Here is a 24406-nt window from a genome sequence, read left to right as displayed (position 1 = left end):
TAAGAAAATATAAAGAAAAATGACAATATACACTATTTACCTATTTTAATTTTTCAGTTAAAATTGTTAAAGGTATCAATATATTTCTAAAAAATTTCTAAAAAAAATCCCAAAACGTATTTCTTCATAATTTGTAACTAGACGGCTCAAGGATAAAAACAGATGGAGAAATGTAAAATGATCTTATTGTGAATAGATATGGGAAAACGCAGTAATCACAATTAATAATTGGGAATAAATTGAACTCATCAGTCAGGGTAAGAAATTTAACTGATAATAGTGAAATAATGAATTTAGTGCTATTATTAGTTACATAGTAATTTATTCAAGTATCTACGATCTGACCATAAAGTGTCTACAGAACTTTATGGTGAGACGTGTTTTAATATGTGAGAGGATCAATGATGACGAAATACTGAATATTGTGATAAATGATACATTTTAAACAACAAAAATTTAAAAAAAAATCACTGAAATAATATGGATTGATCTAAGAATTATATCACTTGTTATTAGCAAATGGACTTAAGTAGAATATGCCTAAGTTAGCTGTGATAAGCAAATGAATATTATAATAATAATATGATCGAAGTCAGGAAAAACTACAAAATACATAATATTGGCAATTTTATTAATGACTTGCTGAGATTAAAATTCGAAGTTTTCAATGGTTATCAAGAATACGAAATTGGATCTAAATACACCATTAAGGAAGAAGCTTAATTAATGATACGTATGAAATTAGCAGATTTCATACGTATCATTAATTAATATCTTTAAAAATATCTTTACGTTCTTCCTGTATGAAATTAGCAGATTTCATACAGGAAGAACGTAAAGTTCTCTCTAGCAACTCCGCCAGAGTTCCATCTGGAAACTCCGGTGTTTTCTCTTATAAACAGGCAAAGCAGCCTATGAACGCATTCGGGTCATGGACTAGATGACACTTTAATATATTGATGTGTTCTACAGAATAACAGAAACAGATATGATGTGGAACACATCAATATATTAAAGTGTCATCTAGTCCATGACTCGAATGCGTTCATAGGCTGCTTTGCCTGTTTATAAGAGAAAACACCGGAGTTTCGAGATGGAACTCTGGCGGAGTTGCTAGAGAGAACTTTACGTTCTTCCTGTATGAAATCTGCTAATTCAACTTTCTAGGAGACATCTATTGAATGGACCTAGCGTCTTTATCACGTCTATCAAATTGGGAAACATTTGAAAGGTTCCAAAAGGTGTTTTAATACCCAACTAGTGAAAAACTGTGATCCTGAAAATTAGAAAAACAACATTAATTCAAGTTAATTAATGTGATATATGGAAATAAATTACAAACAAAGTAAAATCTTGCAAAATCGTAAACTAACACCCAGAAATAATTATAGTCCATAATGACTGGGATTGATATGGTATATCAGAGACGTAATTTTCTTAAAGGAGAAGAATTGTTTTGTTTCCACAAAATCTATTCAAAGAGAGAGAGAGAGAGAGAGAGAGAGAGAGAGAGAGAGAGAGACTTTTTCTATACTGCATAGAATTTCGGGAGAGTTTGAAGAGATCAGACTCTGTGGACATCTTCTTGACTACTTGCTTGTCCGATATTATAAATACATAAATTGGGAAGCTGGGAAGGAATGTGAACAGCCTCTCATGTTTAGAGAAAGTGAGTGAATATATTTTTAATGACGGCACTCTAGCAGGTGTTTAGAAGCTTGGAGTCAATGTTTCTTCTGAAACTTAGAAAATGACAAACGTTTTGGAGTTATCCGTTTCCAATAAACAACTTACACGACAGATGTCGCCTACAGAAAGCAATCAATGTCTTTTCTTCCAGCCCATCTCTCTGCAGCTGGTAAGACTGTTCACAACCTGTTTTTAGAGCGTCTCTTGTCACGTGTTGCTTATGATGGTCTAAAGTACTGGTCAATACTTCTCTATTTAACTTCAGCTTCGATTTTAGGAAATAAAATAGGAAAAAAAAAGCAGAAAAATACAGAAGAAAGGAGAGGAAGAAATATAAAATTGGAAAGTCGTTTCCGTGTCTAATGATTTAAAACGAGGACAACGCCAGAGATCATTGTGTTTTTGATTTATTTAATTTTTGAGTGTTTCCACAAATGTCTATTAGATGTGCTATTTTGTTTCGATATTTATTTTATTTATTTATTTTTACTCTCTTTCACAGGTGTCTATAGGTTGTTTTTTTTTTCTTTTCATAGTGCCATGTTTTTGAATTTTATAAATAATTTTTATTTATTTTGCTCTCCTGACTACATTACATTAGTGTCTTCCTTCCTAATTTTAATTTATGCATTGTCATTGTCATTAATGTCAAATAGGTGGCGCACCTGCGACTTTTCGTGCTTTTGTTTAATTTATTTATTACATCACATTTAAAATCAATGAGGAAATGCTTGTTTTTTTATCGAATATTTATTTTGTATATTATATATTTTATGTTTTATATTTTATATCGAATATTTATTTTGTATATTATATATTTTATGTTTTATATTTTATATTTTGATTTATTTTTGTGTTTTCATAAATGTCTATCATAAACTGACATTTATATAAACTGACTATATATAAACTGACATTTCGTCAGTTTCTGTTTATTTATTTTTGGTTAAAAGTAGAAGTACACCAGGCAGCGCCATCTTTTTTTTTATTTTATTAAACTCATATTTATTTAATTTCTTTCATTTCCATCTATATAAACCAGAGGGCGTCGTATCGTTTTTTGATCTTTATTTTATAATTAAATTTCTATGTTAATGCAAATGTCCACAAGAGGCGCTCGTGTCACTTTCACTCAAGGAAATTTTTCTATATGTGTCAATTTCACCATATTCAAAATATTATTCGACTCCAATTGCTTTCCTTTAATGTTTGTTGTTCCCATTGCTAACGCAGTTTCATTTATTACAATAACCCCATAAAGGTTGTTATTAACAGGCATCTACTAGCAGTTCCCCGTGTGAAAGTTATTGTCCAAACTGTGGCCTATAATTACGGTCTTACAGCATCCAGTGTTAGTTCGATGTCTCGCTCGATACCAATAAAAATGATTGTGTGGTTGTGCGTTACCTTCTGTATAATTTCTTCCATACGCTACCACCATCTTATTCTTTTATAGATGATTGTCTTTTTATCCACCTCGGAGATTCTTTTCGTGCTTTCCGCCATCATTTAGTAAGCTTTATTGTTTTCCAGATTCCTAACATGATTATCTTGACGACATAAAGGCTGTTAGCTGAAGAAATTCAATCACTTCCTCTGATCCTTCGCAGAGGATTTGGACAACTTTTCACTGCAAAAGAAAATGGAATTTGAAGAAGATCTTACAAAGTGAAGATGTTTTTCAGACTGTAAGGAGTCTTTTAATTTACACAGTTGTTATCTTTATTTTGAAATTTTGGCTCAGTAAAGAATAAACGTAATATTCCCAAAAGGTCAGACTCCCCCTCTAGTATTATACTGGATATATTACAGCATGCTCTATTAAAACAATTAAGCAATTAAAGCAATAATTAAAAAGGATTAAGTTTGCACATTTTAATTTTTGTTGGGTTTGAATTTTTAATAATTTCTGCTTGATTGTGTCATTAATGTTGCATTGCAAGTGTTCATGAAGTGGGAGGGAAAGCTCCTATTAAAATGCCATGCTTAGAAAACTCTAAAATTAATTCACAACATTAAGCATTGCTAAAATTTCTAGTTTAATTTTCGCTTCCATTAATTCAATATACAACACATCAATAGTTACTTATGGTTCGTTCACAAATTACAAAGGATTTTTTGGGGGGGGAGGAAAGGGAGGAAGTTATATTATTTATGGACCGGTGCGACAGAGGACAGTCTAAAACTCGAAAAACAATGGTCAATTATCTTAGCAAACTCATCATCATCATCAGATTTTTTTTTTTTCTGGGTGGATTTTTTGCTATATATATATATATATATATATATATATATATAGCTCAACCAGTATATATATATATATACTGGTTGGGCCCTTATATATATATATATATATATATATAAGGGCCCAACAAAAAAAAAAAAAAAAAAATATATATATATATATATATATATATATATATATATATATATATATATATATAAAACCCGAGTTTCCGGGTGAAAAACCCTCTACCTCGGTATGAGATCGGCTAACTCACCTTTAGTAAAGAGACCAGATAAAGGTTCCTCACGTCATTGACGGGAATCGAATCCAGGTCTTTCGAAAGTCTATACTGATTGTGCTACGGAGGCTCAATCAGATAATATACTTGCTGTTTGTTTGGGGGGAAAAATGAGTTAAAATAGTCCCTGTGATTCTAGAATGGTTTATATGGAATTCGACTGAAGATGCTAGCCGAGGTAGGGAAGCTTTTTCAACAAAAATTAGTTTTTTTTTTCCTTCTTTCGCAAGGAAGACCAACAGTCCTTTGGTCGTTTCTTGCGAGAAAATATATTTGTTTTTCACAAATATATATATATATATATATATATATATATATGTTAATATGTCGTGTAGAGCTATAGGTTTCCAACCTATCGTGAATGTGATCAGCATAAAAATACAAGGTATTCTGTAAACGAGTGCAACGTCATCTGCGAAACAAACAGTCCATAATATACATAACTGAGACTGTGATAGTTCTTCGATTTCGAATGGGATAATTTGGAATAGTTATCGATAAATTGATCGTGAAAATGAACAATTAAAATATTTTGCAAACGACTAGGTGTGGAAGGGAAAAAGAGACCAAATGCAGAATAATGGTGAATGTTAGAAAACAGAAAGAGAATTATTTGTACAATTAAATATTTTAGAATCCAAATAGCAGACTTTGTTAAAATGGTGAATTTTCCAACTCTTAACCTTTACATCTCGAGACTGTCCTTGTCTTCGGTCTGCTGCTTTATGAAAAGAGGTGATCCTCAACGATCTCAATTTTCCTTTTTGGAAAGTTGAGGTGAACAGTAAATGTTGAGATCGTTAATTAAAATGAGAAATAACATAAAGATTTGAAATATATCTAAGTAGTGATGTACATAATTTATGTTGAGATTAAAACTAATTTTTTCTGGATGGATTTTTTTTGCTGGTTTTTAATGTATATGGATATTTTTATATTTATGGGTGAGGTTTTTCTAAGGGAAATGTATTTAAATGCAGCTTTATAGACATTATTTGTGATGGCTTCCATAGATGAATGTTGGGGGGGGGGGTAAAGATCAGGGGGGAAAGCAGAGCAAAATGTGAAAAATACCTTGATTATACATGGAATCTCTACAAGCGCCATCTTTTAGAGTAAGTGGCACCTCAACTGGATTATTATTATTATCTAGCTGTTTAGGGCAACTCTAATAGACTCGATCACTTTCGATCCTGTGTACTTTCCAGTGGCCGGCATGTGCAATCGCATTATTGCATCCGGAAATGGAATGACCAGTGAATTCAGTGTCCCTTGAAGTGTATTTACCATGCCATGCAATGTAGAGTATCATTACAAAGTGTCACCGCACTGCATATAAGAAGAAGAAGAAAAACAAAAATCTTAGACCTGCTCTGTGAGCCCAAACATCGTAATATCCATTTCTGGCCTCTTGTTAGCAACAGATGATAAAGATCACTTACCATCTAAATGTTCAGTTGGCATTTCTTCTAACTAGAGATATAATTTTACGACAAAATTATTCTTCATAATCCCCCCCCCCCGTTGTCCTCGCGGTTAGCCTAGTGACTGTGCGCTTCGCAACCATATGCCTGGGGAAAGTGTCCTTGGTTCGATTCCCGTCGGTGACTTGAGGTGATGAAGGATCTTCCTCAGCCAAGTTCCCCGGTTTTGGGCGTGGACAGTAGGGTTTTTTCCCCAGTTTATCCTGGGGTTTTTCATCCCGCAAAGCAGGCAAACCGGCCTTGAGAACTCAACACTACAGGACATAGGATACACCGAGACGTAGGGCTTGACCACCTTATCCTGTGAGCGGTTTGAGATCCGATGATTAACAAACCCTCGACACCGCAAGGTAAAAGAGGGTAAAAAGGAAGATGAGATGAGATCCCCCCCCCTTTGGAAACAAGCCACACCCTGGGAATGTGGAATTAGCTTGCCTGTGAGGGGGCTCTAGATTGTGCATCATCAGCCCATTATTGGCAGAAATTAAAACTGTTATTTTATTCCTAACATCACATTAAACTTCTACGATAAAACATAAAACGCTTTTCTTCCTTTCCCATTGCCCTTATATGTATCTTTTGCTTCTATTATTCTATGTTATCACACTCCCTCAATATTCATAACTTGAAACTTACAGCATCGTTTCACTGTTTAGCGAGATCTTAGCAGTGACTCCTCGTGAATAGAACTTTTTTTTTACTATTTACAACCATACTATATTTTTTAAAATTCTTTGCACAACCTACAAAACACTTTGCAGTTCTTTTTCTGAACCAGCAATCACTGCAATGCAATCTGCAAATCTAATCCAGAGTATGACATGTCTATTTATGAGTATATTCGACACAATTCCACTTTTATTTTATATATGTTTTCTTCAATATATAAGTTAAAAAGAAGAGATGACAGGGAGCAGTCCTGCTTGACTCCCTTCGTTATTTAAGCAGTTTTAGAGTATTAATCTCTGTGCCAATTCTAGCTGTTTGTTCTCAGTACAGGTTATATATAACCCTCCTGTTTTTCAGTCTACGTTAGCTCTTTCCATACTTATTAATTTTTTCCAATTTGCTTGGTCAAATGCGTTTATGAAGTCCACAGAAGCAATATATGGTATTTTCCTGCCTCCATTTTAATTTGTCTTAAGACAGGGATTGCTTTCTTTGTCCCTGATTTTTTTTCTAAATACAAACTGGTTTTCACTTAAGTTCCCTTCTGTTTTATTTCGTATTATGTTTGTATTATTCTGAAAAGAATTTTTGAAGCTGATAAAAGGCTTAATGTACGATCATGTTTACAACTTGTACCATTAGCTCTTTCTTTGGTGTGTGAATTACTGCATTTGTTTCAAGTCTCTGAGTAACTTTATTTCGTCAATTCAAACAACTTAGATTTTATCATGCCACCACCTTCTTTCCACTTTAATACCATCTTGACCTGGTGCTTTTCCATGGTTCAGTTGGCAAAGTGCATTTTCAAACTATTCTATTAGAATATCATATCGCATCCTTCATCTTCACTCTCATCTTTTAAGCTGACCCCTTGTACAGTTCCTCCATAGATTGTTTTCACCTCTTTTCTATATCTTCTGGATATGGCAATATCTTATCGTTTTGATCTTTTATCATAGTTCTTTTGATTCACCCCAACAACATTGAATTCTTTTATTAATCTGTATGCAATTTCTGCTTTACCTACTTTCATCGCATTTTCATTTTACATCCATCTTTCGTGCATCCACTTTTTCCTTCGTTCTCTGAAGTAATTCTATTCCTTAATCTTACATATTCTTCTTTCCTTTTGCCATCTTGCTTTATATCAAAACGATATCACTTCATTTGTTACTCAAGGTTTTCTATGTTCGCTTCTTACTTTGCCAAGGCATTGTTTCTTAATCTATAACCATTTTCTCCAACAATGTTTATTCATACAAAATTTGTCTTCTTTTTTTACAGTTGTATTTTCTTAATTTATACATATCATAAACTTTTCTTTTGAACTTTTAGTTCTCTGCCTTAATCTGAGCTTATACTTCGTCATGATATCGTAATAATGTTCCCAATTATAATCACTGGTAACATTGCGCCTGAGTAAGAAATTTAGAGGCATATTATTTAGTATTTAGTTCAGTGGAACATTTTACTCTTCTTATTCAAGATGAATAAGAAGAGTAACCTGATCAAAGGAAACAGAACGAAATAAATCACCGCAGCTACAGTCCTTTTGCTAACAACCTACCAGAGATATTTCGAACAATGGAAGAATCACTACATACATTCAGAAAATTTTACGCATTATAGTTAACTGATCTTCTAAAAATAACAAATTGATTTCATCAAGATATGGTAAAATAAAAGTAAAATATGCGATCTGAGTTTGAGAATACATAACAAGTAAACAAAATCAAATTCTCTGTTCAAATATGCTTATGTGGACGGGTAAATATAAATAGTTACTGCGTGTGAAAAAAATGTTAACGTTATAATTTATTTAAGATTAAAATGTAAAATGAAAATTTAGATGAGAATGAAATTAAAAATTAATTCCAAACAACTTGTATTTGTTGTTACAGCCAATGTAACTAAGGATAATGAAGCCAAAACATTCCACCCCCGTATGAGAACGGTTCGCCTTCCGTTCAATAAACTTTATAAAGTTTTTTCGCATGCTACTCGAATTTGCACTTTCATTTTAACGAAAAAGTGTCGTCGATATTGATTTAGCAGCAGTTCTATCCAACACTAATGAAAGTTCGAATTTCTGTGCCAAATAAAGTAATACAGATCTTAACTAATTCAGATAGATCGAATATAATATAGATCGAAACTAACTATAGTTTCGATCCATATTATAATGACATAATTAAACAAGAAAATAAAGATAATTATAAAATTTAATGAAAACTATAACTATTTTTCATTAAATAAACTAAATGTTCGTTTAAAGAAATGTTACTAAATAAAGTAAATTTTTTAAATAATCTTCTGTTTTACTGAAGTATAATAGGAAATCATTCTACACCTTTTTCAGACTTTTTCAGACTTACAAATATAATTAAAACTAGTATTAAAGCCTTCCTAAAGAATAAGAGGGGAGGTTTCAGAATCAATCGACCGTGAGATGCGGTGATTGATTCATTCAGTCCAATACCCTTGGAGGGTAATGGATGGCAATGCTGTAGCTAATGAAGTTCTAACTGAGGCTCGGCTATTGCTTTTGCCCTCCTGCCATGATCAGAGCCTTAATAGCTCAATAACACCTTATCCTTACACTGTCCTCTACAGATAACGGGGAATATGAAAAGCATTCTTGCTTCGCTCCTTTAAGCCAGTCCTTATAAGGACTATAAGCCTTCCTAAAATAAAAGAAAATAATATTTTATATTATTTAGATTTTTAAATTTCAAATTAAAATTTTAAATAAAAATTTTAACTATTTTAAATATTAAATTTATATAAAATTAAAGTACCTTTATTTTTAGGCCATTTTATGTTTTAAATATTTTAAATTAAAAATTTTAGACATCTTTTTTATTTTAAAAATGATCATTTTTTCAAGTTATCGTTATATTTTAAATAAAGTATTTTAAATATATATTTTTTTTCAAAAATATTTTTTAAATTTTAAAAGTCATTGAAACAATTTATTTTTTAAAAATTATTCTGCTCATAATTGCAAAGAAAATTCACTTATTGATTTCGAAATATGGAAATATATTTATTAGATATTACGTAAGCTTAATAGAATATAAATAAATTTATCTGGAAATTTTAAAGACTAAATTATTTTGTATATTAATTTGTGGCATGATATGGAAATGAGATCAGTCTCGAAAAACAATAAATCACTTGTAATTTCTAATCTTGGTTTTTTTCTTTGTAAAATATAGTTTGAACATATGTCGATATTAGTACCTATATTTCAATGTTAATAATTTAACTAAACATTTAAGCAGAGACGAAAATAATGTGTTAGATCAGTGAATAAAACTGCACATGCGCACTATCAGCATTTCGAAATGTACCGCATTACTTTTATTTTTTTTTTTTTTACTTTTTGATTTTGTTCTACAGATATATTTATTTTAACATTATACAACTTTTTCCATATATTCTCAGAGAATTAACTTCTGTACTAAACAGACTGCGTATGTACTGACCCAATAATATGCAGATTCACAATAACAGAAGCGATTCTATAAGCATGATTTCCTTTAAAATTTATAATGGTAGACTTTAAAACCCGAAATCATTATTAATAATACTCAGGCTTGAATGAACTGCTGTTCGTCAAGAGGGTTATATTTTCTCATAATAAAAAAAAAATGAAAATCGAGTGAGTGGCTGTTATTGTAGACAAGTAACCACATATCTGTTTAGTGTTGCGTACCTTCTATCTGCTACCTCACAAAGCTGACAAACGTAAGTGCACATTAACGTAGCACATTATGAAGCCGTCTGGTTATGTTACCGACAGGAGCAGCCTAACCAACCGTATAACATGGAAATGCTTGTTGACCAACTCCCTTAATTAATCAAAGCAGACTAATCCAGCTCTGTTGTCTTCTGCAATCAGAACGCAAGCGTTACAGCCGTGTGTCGAAATGCAACGTTCGGAGTGTTCATATTATATGCAAATATGCGTGAAAATAGTCGATTCTTTCCCTCCCCCCCACTTTCCCTTAACACAACTCGGTTCACACTTCCCTAACAACTCCACTCACTGACTGGAAAGTCGAGCGCCTCTTCCATCCGCTAATCTACCTGCCTTTGGCATATCTTTTGAACTCTTCTAGTTTCCGTTCCCTTCAAACCCCCCCCCCCACACACACACAACAAAATCCTTTCCCCTAACCATGCTACACATGACAGTGCCAGATCTTCAAGGCGAAGGAGTGACCTCCCTTTGTAGCAAGTCATAACATCCCTTATGGCTTGCCTTTGTCAATTTCTCATTAGCGGTAACCATAGTAACGCCTATAATGATAGTGTAGTCTTTCTGTGGAGTAATCCCAGCCGACATTCCTCCCTTAGCTTCGTGTCCATAATGTTTCCAGCTACATTAGGACTCTATAAAAGTGGCATACACTTCATTTTAATTGTGGACTTTAAAGCTCCCACAGGTTAAACCTAATTGGTGGCTTAACATCCCTCGAGGTGATCTTGCGCGCTTGGTATCTGCCACCAGAAGGCTGCCAATAATGAGTGGAATACGCATCTTTGTAATCCTCTGTTCATCCATACGTGAATGTTATATCTTTAGCACATTCTGAGACTCAAGGTGATATAATTACTATTGAAGAAATTTAATACGGCAACTATAAACGGTTTTATTCCTTTATTCTCAATATAAGAGCACTTATATGTAGCTCACTAAAAGCTATAATGCTTTTCTGATATTTTAGAAGCATTAGGAACAACAAGAAGATCAATGCACACGTTGCATATTAGATCAATCCGTCAAAAGTTGAATAGAGATAAAAGAATTCAAAATTATATTATAAATTAAAATGTAAATAAAACGTTCAATAAGATCAAATAAAAAAATCTATTTTGTTTAAATATTTAAAAAAAATCGTTATTTTCTATAAACCCCATAAATTAAATTAAATAAAGGAATATAAAGTTTATCTATTCTGAAAAGAACATAATTGAGTTGAGGCATTTGAAAACTTCGATTTCTTCTTACAGGATCCACCATGATGATGTGATATGATAGGTGAGATAATCGTATTATCAGAAGGCCACAGTTTCTGTCGATGTATAGCGAATCTATACTAGAATACTTGTGTATGGTCAAAATTGTAAACTAAAGAACTTTTTATGGTGGACAAGTGAGCATCTAATTATGGATCGACATATGATTGTTGTATACGAGGACACGTCTATAAAGATGAAAAGTTATGCAAGTGCACAAAAAGAGTCCATAAAGATGACTATAGTTGTGAATTGAAGTAATTACAGGGTGTCCCAAAATTCACGCAAGAAGTAATTTTGATAGAAAACATAGGTTTTTAATTAAAAATTGTAATTTCGTATTGATTCATAAAGCATACAGTATAGGGTTATGCATAGAATAGCATATCGGGTAAATGGCCTCCACGGCTTTGCTGGCACATACGCACTCTTTTATCGAAATTTTCCATGACCGTTTTACATAAATGTGGATGAATTTCGTTGATACAGCGCTCAATTTCCTCCTTCAAGGCGTGGGTGGTCGTGGGCTTGTTGGCGTAAACTTTAGACTTCAAAAAACCCCAAAGAAAAAAGTCCAACGGCGTTAAGTCACATGATCTGGGCGGCCAATTCTGATCACCAAAACGGGAAATTACACGACCAGGAAATGACTCATGCAGTAATTGAATTGTTTCTCGGGCTGTATGGCATGTGGCACCGTCTTGTTGAAACCGCATGTCGTCCACATCCATATCTTGCAATTTAGGCACAAAAAACTGGATTATCATGTCGCGATAGCGAGCACCATTAACTGTTATTGCCTTACCAGCCGCATTTTCGAAGAAGAATGGACCGATGATGCCTCCAGCCCAAAATCCGCACCAAACAGTGACACGCTGTGGATGCATTTGTTTCTCAAAAAACTCGTGGAATTTTTGAACCCCAAATGCGACACGAAGCCATCAAGATGAAAATGAGCCTCATCGCTGAAGATGATTTTGTTCGAAACATAAGCATCCACTTGTTGTTGTTCCATAATCCATTCAACGAACTCTCTTCGCTGTGTGTGGTCATTTTTAACAACCCTGAACTGTCACGCTGTCTTTTTTTCTCGTTGGCAACACTTTACCGCACAAATGGCGCTAAATTTAAATCTTGCGTGAATTTTGGGACACCCTGTAAAAGTATCCGAAAGAATTGTATGTGTGTGTAGATTTCAGGTGGAAATTTTCGTCCCGATAGAACGCAGTTATTTCTTTGTGTCATGTTGATATATTGCCCCCTAGAATTACACTAATTAAAGTCAACATAGATAGCAAAAAATAATAATAATAAATGCATTTATTATTATTATTTTTAATTATTATATATGCATTTAGAATAGCATTTTTTAAAAGAATCTAATATGTGCAATGCATTTTGTAAAACACACCTAAAGATAAAAGCAAAAATCAGACGGTGAATTAAATTTGTAATAAAATCAGTTATTCCAGCTGACAGAGCATTTGAAATAATTCAAACCATTTTACAAAATGAAATTACATAAACACGGTAGAATAAATAAATCTGAACTAGATTAACTACATTAAATGGAGCGAATTAAATAATTGAGTCTTATAGAAAAACAATGAAGGTATGAAATATTACATTGAAACCAGCTACGCCAGGAAATACAAAAACAAATATTTAATTAGTCCATTATCATCCTAATTGCATTTGTTGTTTCTGCTGTTAGTTGTCCAGTGAATAACCAGGTGAGAAATGATCACAGGCTAAATCTGCAGGAAAAAGAGGCCCTCAAAGTAATACCCTACGGTGTTTACATATGCAATGAGGGTTAATTCAAAATTCATTGTACGTACGCCCTTCATAAACACATAACTACGAGATCAGAAACAGAAGAAAAATCGTAGTTTCGAAGTCAGATACACGCGCTACATGTTTTGAGAAGTATTTTGATTAACCAAAACATAAACCGCGAAGTATATAACACCTTATATAGGGTTACATATATTTTCATGACGCAAATTATAGTGGTGAGTTCTTACAACTAAGTCTCATGTTGGAACAAAAGGATATTAAACTAATTGTGCGCTGAGTTGGATAAAATATTTTATTTAACAAACAGAAAGTAGAAAATTTTTTAATAATAAACCTTATCTATGAATGGACGGGATCCTTGTGTGAGGTAGCTGATTTAAGTCAATGGCAGGCGCCTCTTTATGAGACGAATCAGGCAATGAGTTAGCCACACTAGTCTGGAAGAATTTTCGACAAGAGGGTAAGATAAAGCTGATTTGTAAAAACGTCTATATGGATAAACATTTTATTTAAACATTTAATTTTTTAATCTTTTTTTTTTTTATAATGAAATACAGAATCGGAAGATTTTGTTTTACTTATGCCTTTCATTTTCTGCTTCACAAAGGAGCCCTTTCTATGGCATGTTCCATGACAGTATTAATGTTTCTGGTTGCAGGGCCTTAATTTTTGCACGAATATTCTCCTTCAGCTGTTGCATTGTCTTGTTCACATATCCCTGTTACTTCAGGTCACCCCCATATAAGAAATAGGGAGCCGTCATATCTGAAGAGAACGTAATAGCCAATTAATTGCAAATCTTCGCGAAAATTAGGTTAGAATAATAAAATGTTGATTTTCAAAATAAAATTGCACTCTTTTGTTTCGTTGTTGGGTCGTGAACTTTTCCGTGATTAATTTCTCAAACTTTCCTTAGAATACCTGAAACAAATAAAACGAAAAATTAATAATAAAAAAAGTTATTCACATTTTAAACCCTTTCGTGACTTAGAGGCCACCGCATAGATTTCCTTGAAGTATTTCACAATAATCCATAATTCGAACTTATTTTCAACTTTTATCTTAGAATTGACCATGATATCTTGGTTAGGTTTATCGCAGAGAGCATTTGTACCGCCAGACGAAGAATAAAATCTCAAAGAGTTGACAAAAATCAAGTACAGAATTTCAGAGCGGAAAATATCAATTATGTTTTCCGCTGTGAAATTCAGTACTACGCACAGTTGTGAGTTCTAGAGACTCTCCCGCCTTGGAGATGCCTTTAAGTCATAGATGGTACTAATGCGTTATAGGCTTCCAACATTTCTCTCATACAAAAAAAGAAAACTCCTTGCCAAGACAACAGACTTAGTTTATTCTGAAAGATGGCGCCACCAGTATTCTCGTTCACCCAACGTTTCATTTAGTAGAGCTGTAATAGTACAAAGTTACATGCATCAAGTAAATCTTCAGTTGGCTATTCTCAATACTGAACAAAGTTACAATGATCAATCCTATCACCATTATACTAGCTCAGAACATTGCTTCAAATTGGATATTGACAAAATAAAATCATTTGTTTTGTTCTTTTATCGATCCCAAAGGGACAATCAGCACCCTCTGTGAGTAGAAGACCTAACTTCCTATAATGTACTATCCCTAGAGAATGTCGTTGTTATAATTTAAGGTAATGGCAAATGTAAGGAAGAAAATGGATTAGGGAATCAACCTAAGGGGCGGGTTTACATGTCGGTTGAATAGATGCAGGTTGTAAGCATCACACTACGAAGTGAATTAGGCAAAGCAAAGTAGTCATAAGAAGAATTATCTGGGCTTCTCTTCGGATGACATTTCGCCCTTCTCTGCTAAGTCTTGCATTTAATTCTGATAAATCTAGAAATTTAAAGTAAGCAGTCCATTACTCGCAGTTTGTTTTTGTTTCTTAATCCCACCTGCCTTTGAATGTTAAAACCCACGATTTTGCCAAGTTCTTAAGAGAAAGCAATAAATCGCCTACTTAGTTAGACTTATTATTTACAATTAAGAAAACTGGCAGTCATTAGCGTTCTCTAGTGCATCAGCTGCCAGACTTAATGAGGCGCTAAAGGCCTCTATTTCTCCAGTGGGTAGCATTACGAGTAACGTGCGTGTCTACAGACTTGAGGCATCTTTCTTTCCTAGCCTGTTGAGCGGCTCAGCTACATCACTAGCTCAACGAAGATTGTAGCCAAAACTCATTAGGACCTCCTGAATACTCGCATTATCCCCGGTACTCGTTATCAAATTTTTATTTCGTTTTTCTGTTCTTTTATACTCCAGGATTTAACACGCGTCACCTCCTTTCCTTTCCGTGATTTCAACTAGTACCATGTATGTTTTTATTCTAAATCTGTCGGTTTATGAAAAACTTACATCTCTTCTTCATAAAGGAATCAACAAATAGTATTAATGATTGTGGACTTCTAGCAAAATATTAAAGAAACCAACCAATACATATTGCCATTTAGCACGCGTCACCTCCTTCCTTTCCGTAATTTTAACTAGTACCATGTATGTTTTTATTTTATTTTATTTTTATTTTTTTTCATTTTTTATTTCTTTAGAAATTTTTTTTTGGAGAATATCTTAATACACCATTTTATTTTTTATATAGATTTAACAGAATTATTATTTTTAAAGAGTATATTCAAAATTGAAATAAATATTGATTCATTCAATCCAATACCCTTGGAGGGTAATGGATGGCAATGCTGTAGCCGATGAAGTTCTAACTGAGGCTCGGCTATTGCTGTTACCCTCCTGCCATGATCTGAGCTTTAATTGCTCAATAACACCTTATCCCTACACAGTCCTCTACAGATAACGGGGAAGATGAAAAGCATTCTTGCTTCGCCCCTTTAAGCCAGTCCTTATAAGGACTTATATTCAGTTTAAATAAAAATCCGAGTAATGAGTTCTTTTTAGAACTTCCAGTGTAACAGATGGCACTGCTGTAGCCAATGAAGATTTGACTGAGGCTCGGCTATTTCTGTTACCCTCCTGCCATGATCAGAGCTTATAGCTATGTATTACTTCATCCATACATTTTCTTTTATAACGGGGATCTAGCCAAAAAAAAAAAAAAACGCATGTCGAGTTCCAAATTGAATCGAAGTTTGTCCAGCCAGCTGAAGGAATGTATGTGTATAGAGAGACAATTGGGACACATCCTAATAGACGTGTGTGTGTGTGTGTAGTTGAGAAGTGCTTTTAAAATAACAGGAGGAATTTATCCAGTAAAATCTGCAGTTACTAAGCATTTCAAAGTATTGTATGACAATGTGAAACATTATACTGTGCTTCAGTTATATTATAGTTTTACGTTTGGAAACTCTCGTGTTACTTAAAAAGATTGGGAAAGGTTTTAAGGAATATGAGTTAAAACGAAAAGTAGACTTAATCTAATCAAGGAAGGTTTCATTTTGGAAAATCACTCCACACTATTGAATAAGAGTGGATTTGTCGTGTTTAAAATAATTTTTTTGCCGAAGTTTTCTTATCAAAGATTTCCTTTTAATGTTTAAGGCCTTCCATAATATGATTACTAGCCTCTGCTCTGTCGTCCAATATTTCACCTGTGCAGAGAAAAACGACAATTTCTAACCAGATATCCAACTGCCACTTAACCCTACTGTCCATTACCCTGGAACGCACTCTGAAAGATCGAACCCAATCTCATCTTCAGACACAAGTGATTCGTGGCTTCTTCGCATCCCCTCACTATGCACTCCTGCTTCTACCTCAGGCAGTCTAAGCGAATTTCTCGCCAATTCTATCACCGTATGATGCATCCTTTGACCTTAGGGGTTACTAGGAAGTGATGTGATTTCATATCGGAGAGGTAGCAACTGCGTTCTTGGTAGCATCAGGCAATAGCTCCTTAGGAAATCCTCGGGGAAAGAGAGCTAGAGAGAGAGAGAGAATATGCATTATGTTCTTGCTATAACCATACGTATCATTCCAAATTCTCATGTTGTGTTTTCTCTCTCTCTTTCTCGCGGTCTCTGAAAGGACCTCAATTAGTTCGTTCTGCGTTTGTCAACGAAACTAAAAAATCAAAACAAAAAAAAGAGTTTTTTTTTCGTCTTCCAATTTTAATGCGTGTTTTTCCCCTATTTTAATGGGGGCTTCTGAATATTCAATTTTACCTTTCATACACACATTCCATGTAAATATAGAAACAGAGGGAGCCCAAAGAAATTTGAAATCGGGTTTATCGGAAATCGAATTCGTTTAAGAAATTTTCTAATAAAGAAACGAAGGTTATATTAAAGAGATGAATTTATGGAGTGACTTTGCCATTCGTGTTGGTAAAAGAGTTGTTAGTTGCAAAAGCGATCTCTATTTATTACTTGTACTAAAAAAACAAGACTGCTGGCTATAATTGTAAATAGAAAAACCTTCGTGAACAAGCTTTTCTCCATCTACAGAATGTCGATAGCGGAAGAGAAACGATTTTTTTACATTTTTATTTATTTTTACATTCGCTTTTAAAACTTATCCTACTTGTATATGAGTCATGAAAGAAATAAAAGGGTATATTGTAGGTTTTCTTGTTTGCTGTTTCATTTTTTTGTGTTTATTTTTAAAGGAATGTAATGCATAAGAAATAAAGGATAAAAAAGGGGAGTTAAAAATTAAATAAAATATTATTTATAGTTTGTTTAGTCATTTTGAATCAGGACATCTCAATATAAGACTAGTTAACTACTCGTGGTAAGCACCTACTGTATTATTCATTATAAGAAAAAAATATCATAAGTATACTATACTAGCACTTATTGTAAAATACTGGAATATTATTTTACATATTATTCCAGTATTTTACGTCTATATATTTTAGTGCATACGTCTATATATATGTTACGGTTAAAGTGATAAATCTATTTATCACTTTAACCGTATGACCGGTAATTATTAATAATAAATCTATTATTAATAATTACCGGTCATTATTAATAATTATCGGTTATTATTAATAATTACCGGTTAAAGTGAATAATTTACGTGAATTAATCACTTTAACCGGTTAAAGTGAATAATTCCTAGAGAAGTCTGGTAAATGTAATAAAAACATGTTTATAAATTTTATGTACAGGTAGGTTAGGTTAGGTTATTACTTTATAATGAAAAAAATAAGGAAAGTACTTCTTTTGCACTCAATAAAATCAGAAATCATTATAAACTAACCTAACCTAACTATTATCGGTTAGTTTATAATGATTTCTGATTTCACTGAGTGCAAAAGAAGTACTTTCCTTACTTTTTTCTTTATAAACTAACCTAACCTAACCTAAGCTGTTATAATTTCTATTGAGAATGAAAATCTATCTGAAGCGTGGGCGGCCAAAGAAGAGATGGAGGGAGCTGGTAGAAGAGGACTTGAGGATGAAGAACTTGGATGTGGTGACAGCCCAAGACAGGAAGGTGTGGAGGAGACTCATAACAAACAGTGACCTTACTTAAGTCGGAGAAGCTGCAGAAGAAGAAGAAGAATGAAAAACCTATAAACATGTTTTTATTACATTTACCAGATTGCTAAGAATTATTCACTTTAACCGGTAATTATTAATAATAACCAGATTTAATAACTTTAACAATATTTTAACATTGTTAAAGTGATTAATTTAAATTATTCACTTTAACAATGTTAAAATATTAATAATAATAATTTATAATTATTAATAATAACCAGATTTATCACTTTGTAACACACACACACACACACACACACACACACACACACACACACACACACACACACACACACACACACACACACACATGATGAAAAAGCTTTCATGACTGATACCGAGAGATAAAAAGATGACATGATATATTTGAAAAGATACTACTAGTACACTAGTTTCGTTGAATTGATCAACATCTTCAGGTATCACAATCAAAGAAGTATATAAAGAATTACAGAAACTTAAAATTGTAATAACAGAACAAGTACAAAAAAGACAGTAGCGTGTTTGAAAACAAAATGCGAGCTTGAGTTCCAAACAAACGTATACTACGCGCTGTCGCGAGTGCGCCAGTACTGAACAGAGGCAACGTGTGCGTCAGAGAGAGATTGAAACTCAGATTGTTGTTGATATGAAAGGAATCTAGAGAAATTTCCCTGGATTCGACGATCTTTCTTTCGAGTTCATCGTAGCACACATGAATGTTAGAAGTTTGAATCCCGTTCACAATGTGTTGGCGGCCTTCGTCTGAGTTAGCTGAAAAGAGAGTGTGGCTAGAGAGAGCGCTGGCTCTAGTCCTGTTATAGGAGATATCTCTACGGTGTTCTTCCAAACGTAGAAGGATGGATTTAGCAGTCTGGCCATAGTATGGCTTTCCACAATCACATAAAATCTTGTACCTCCTGGAAACTGAGTTGGAAGATGTTTCTCTTTAGGTTTAAAAAGGAGCGGCAGTCATCTGATTCCAGTTTGAAGATAAAAGAGATTTTTTCATGGCACTTGTTTAGGTGGTCTAAATAAAACTGGAATCAGATGACTGCCTCCCCTTTTTAGACCTGAAGCTTACCAGATGTGCTGAGAGTATTAAAATCTCAATTTTTAGAAAGCCTACTCATACTGATAGATACCTTCATGCTTCTTCCCATCACTATCCCCTACAACAAATTGGTATTATTTCCACCTTAGCTCACCGAGCCAAATCATTACTTACAGAAGAAACGGAAATTGAAAATCAACTCCTTTTTCTTAAAAACTTTTATTAATAATGGTTTCTCTCTCCTAAGAAAATTGACAAATTTCTTTCCCCCAGTCACTCAACTATTTCTGAAGATCCCTCTTCCCCCAGACCCTTCATCTCTTTGCTTTACATCAGCTCTCTTTCACAAAAACTGGCAAAGATTCTCAAGAAGTTTAACTTCAAAACTTGCTTCACTACGCTTCCAAAACTTCGTTCAATACTTAGCAAACCTAAAGAGAAACATCTTCCAACTCAGTTTCCAGGAGTGTACAAGATTTTATGTGAAAGCCATACTATGGCCAGACTGCTAAATCCATCCTTCTACGTTTGGAAGAACATCGTCGAGACATCTCATATAACAGGACTAGAGCTAGCGCTCTCTCTAGCCGCGTTCTCTTTTCAGCTAACTCAGACGAAGGCCGCCAACACATTGTGAACGGGATTCAAACTTCTAACATTCATGTGTACTATGATGAACTCGAAAGAAAGAGTGTCGAATCTAGGGAAATTTCTCTAGATTCCTCTCATATCAACAACAGCCTGAGTTTCAATCTCTCTGAGCACAAGTTACCTCTGTTCAGTACTGGCGCACTCGCGACAGCGCGTAGAATACGTTTGTTTGGAACTCAAGCTCGCATTTTGTTTTCAAACACGCTACTGTCTTTTTGTAATTGTTCTGTTATTACAATTTTAAGTCTCTGTAATTCTTTATATACTTCTTTGATTGTGATACCTGAAGATGTTGATCAATTCAACGAAACTAGTGTACTAGTAGTATCTTTTCAAATATATCATGTCATCTTTTTATCTCTCGGTATCAGTCATTAAAGCTTTTTCATAATATTCCTACCGAGTAAAAATGAATTCTGGAAAAATAAATAAATAAAATATATATATATTGTTTTTATATTCTATAAAACTACTTTAACATTATAATTTTTTTTAAAATCTAGGATAAAAAAAATGCAAAAGGTTAAATTTCAATTTGCTTAAAAATTTTATGTGAAAATAATCTCAGCCGCCACCGCAATCCAATGAGAAAACAAGCCTAATGACAAAAACATTTGATATGACTCAATACAAACAAGCAAAACTTTAAAAAAATGTATTAATTATATAACACTTATATTAAAAATATAATGGTGTTTTAATAACTTCTTCATAAATTAATATTTCTAAATTAATATTAAAAATAATTTTAAATAATATCAGAAATAAAATTAACATTTTTTCACATACATATTTACAATAATTCGTTTAATGTATTAATTAAACGAGATGTTTATCAAATTAACGATATTGGTTGTGTAATAATTTTATACAAATAAACATAATTTTTTCTGCATTTTGTCACTTACATTTATATTTATATTTCAATCTGGACTTCATTTTAATCCACAAATTCTATTTACAGTTTATTTATTTTTTTGTTGTTGTTGTTGTCAGTAGGGAATGTTGAATGGATTTATTTCATCTTTTCACATGGCAATTTTTTAATCAATAGTATTAATAATGTTTTTTTTTTCAATTTCATTTACAGTTTATTTTATTTACAATTTACATTATCAGTTTCTTTTTTTTTAAATTCAATAGGAAAGGATAAATGCATTCATTTCACAATGCTATTTTTAAACCGATAATAATTTTTTTTCTTTATAGTAAAATAACACTTTACTACCTATCATACATAAATATATAATACAATTTATGAAATAATGGTACAATTTCTCAAATGTGTTTCATTTCTGATTTCAATTCATATCATACTTTGCACTGTATGCTATTCATTTAGTAGAACAATTCATGTAATATTATTATAACTATCACAGTAACAGCTTGCAATTATAGTTCACTCTTTCACAGGGTAGTTAATGTGATTACTTTTTTTCAGTTTATATATATATATATATATATATAAATATCTTTGAGGGTCAAGTAGAGGTCAAGTATAAATATCTCTACTTGACCCTTAAAAATATAAATATCTTTAAGGGTCAAGTAGAGGATATCGATTAAGGTATTGTGACCTAGAAGTTAATTTTGTGACTGGATAATGAGGATTAGTTGATTAAGCTGTGCTAATCCCACCTACTTCGAAGCTAATGTTAGTATATAGGTGTGAATGCTATATTAACTATGTTAGTATAGCTTCCACAGTTCGTGTTTTAATGTTCTGTAGTTGTCTATATGTTTTCAATTTCTTGGTAGGTTGTTGAGTAACGTGGGTAAGAGATGTGATCTCACTGAAGAACGTATGAGTTGTTGATGGATCTAGGAGTGTAAAGAGTTGTGGTGGGTCGTGTTATATGTGTTGTTGAAGTAATTCCTTAGTAACATTATGTAGTGTTTCAGATTTTTAATGCTCGGGATTTTGTGCATCGCCATTAAGAGTTCGATTATTGTATATGAAGCTTCCAAATCACTGTTGAAATAATTTTCCTACGTAATGTTTCTAATTTCGTTAGATGGCTGTTTGATGTGTTTGCATAGACTATATACTGTACTGAGTAGTGATTCCCAAATACAGTGATATAGGATGATGTGTTGATAGGTTTACGTTAGATGGAAGCATGTCTTTTACTTAGAAAAGTTTTGCTGCAATGATGCGGAGTTTAGTATGTAGGTATTCCATATTTTTTTTTATCCATTTACAGTGGCAATCCTATGTAAACGACAAAGTATTTTACATGCGTTACGGGTGTGATTTCGGGACATTGGCAGTTGTATGTGTGAGAGTGCAGCGATAGTGGTGGGGGACACACTGACGCATGATTCTCGGATTATGTATAATTAACATCTGCTTTTTGGTGCTTTTCATTATAATTAAGTTTTGGTAGAAGTAAGTTGTGATTTCGTTTAGGTCTTGTTGTGCTTTGGAAAGAGCGGCGTTGATGTCTGTGTGGACTGCCAGTAGCGCGGTGTCGTCTACGTATTGATATATTTGACTTCGTGTGGCGAAGTTGTGAACATCGTTAATATATATGTTGAACTGGGTAGGTGATAATATGGCACCTTGTGAGACTCCTTGTTTTATCTGTATACCTTGGCTATAATATTAATAAAAATATTAATATATTAATATTTCTTCATTATTATTATTATTAGACCTCGGATACCTTCGAAATTCTACCAATAAGTATTTACAATTTTCAGTGTTTTTAAGAATGATAATACTGTATTTTGTGTGTGAGCCGATGAGAATCTAAATCTCCATGCGATAATTTTCTTTTCATTATTTTAACTCATTAGTTATCAACATGCTATCTAAGAACACTTATTATGAGGAAAGGTAACATAAACCAAAAGCCTTATTATTATTATTATTATTATTATTATTATTATTATTATTATTATTATTATTATTATTATTATTATTATTATTACGGGCAACTCCAGGGAGTCCTTAGACTCATCGAGGGAGGCCCCAAATCATGTTCGTCACAACTATTCGACATTCATACAGTATCTATCACACCTCGCCTTAAACTCATTCCACTCATTCACCACTCTAAAAGTAAAGAACCCAGCTCTAACACCCTTACTAACCACACTTTTCCCCAGCTTCCATGGATGTCCCCTAGTCCTCCCACAACCAGCCCTGTTCTCAAAAATATCTTCTGAATTAATTTTATAGAAACCCTTCAGTAATATGAATGTCTCAATCATATCTCCCCTCCTCCGCCTATCAACCAATTTTTGCAACCCACAAATCCTCAACCTTATCTCATAAGGTTCATTCCACAGACTTGCTATCATCTTGGATCCTCTCAACATCCTCCCCATCAAGAAGAAACCTAGGTGACCAAATCTGGGCACAGTAATCGAGATGGGGTCTTATCAAGGCTCGATACAGAGGAACAATAACATGCTTGTCTCTGCTTGTCAACGTATTCTTCAGCAACCAAGTGATTTAATGAGCTAATTTGGCCACTTTTGCAATGTGTCCCCTAAACTTCAACTCCTTATCCACCAACAGTCCTAAATCTCGTGCCTCATTAATTTCCTGGAGTACAGTTCCACCAATGTAGTAAACTGCTGCTAATCTTTTCACCCCAAAATGTATAACCTTACATTTTGCCACATTAAATTGACATCCATTCTCCTTAGCCCAGACCTCCAATCTATCCAAATCATCCTGCAAAATTTTGACATCATCTGCATTCACTATTGCCCTACCCAACTTTGCATCATCCGCAAACAAATGAACTGTTCCTCTCAGATCCTTTCCTATATCATTAATGAACAAATTAAACAGCAGTGGTCCAAGAACAGATCCTTGTGGCACACCACTAGTCACAGGCCGTCTTGTGGACTCTACTCCTGAATAAACCACTTTCTGATATTTCTCCATCAACCACCCTCCTATCCATCTCACCAACCCTATATCCATCCCCATATGCTGCATTTTACTGATTAGAATTCCATGTGGTATCCTGTCAAAGGCCTTAGCAAGGTCCAGTAGAATCACTGTAAACCCATTTCCCTTAT

At 33.4% G+C, this 24406-nt stretch overlaps 1 protein-coding gene across 1 annotated transcript in view; it reads left to right on the top strand.

The window, feature by feature from the left end:
- LOC150103480 (uncharacterized) overlaps nucleotides 1–24406 on the top strand; it is a 196606-nt gene that overhangs the window by 82962 nt on the left and 89238 nt on the right. The window lies entirely within an intron of this gene.

This window comes from Typopeltis vanoorti, chromosome 9 (genome assembly GCF_054136105.1).
Source record: "Typopeltis vanoorti isolate ZY-2024b chromosome 9, IOZ_Tvanoo_1.0, whole genome shotgun sequence".
In the NCBI taxonomy this organism is placed as follows: Eukaryota; Metazoa; Arthropoda; class Arachnida; order Uropygi; family Thelyphonidae; genus Typopeltis; species Typopeltis vanoorti.
The sequence above is the reverse complement of the archived record's forward strand: the minus strand, read 5'-3'. Positions and strand labels throughout refer to the sequence as shown.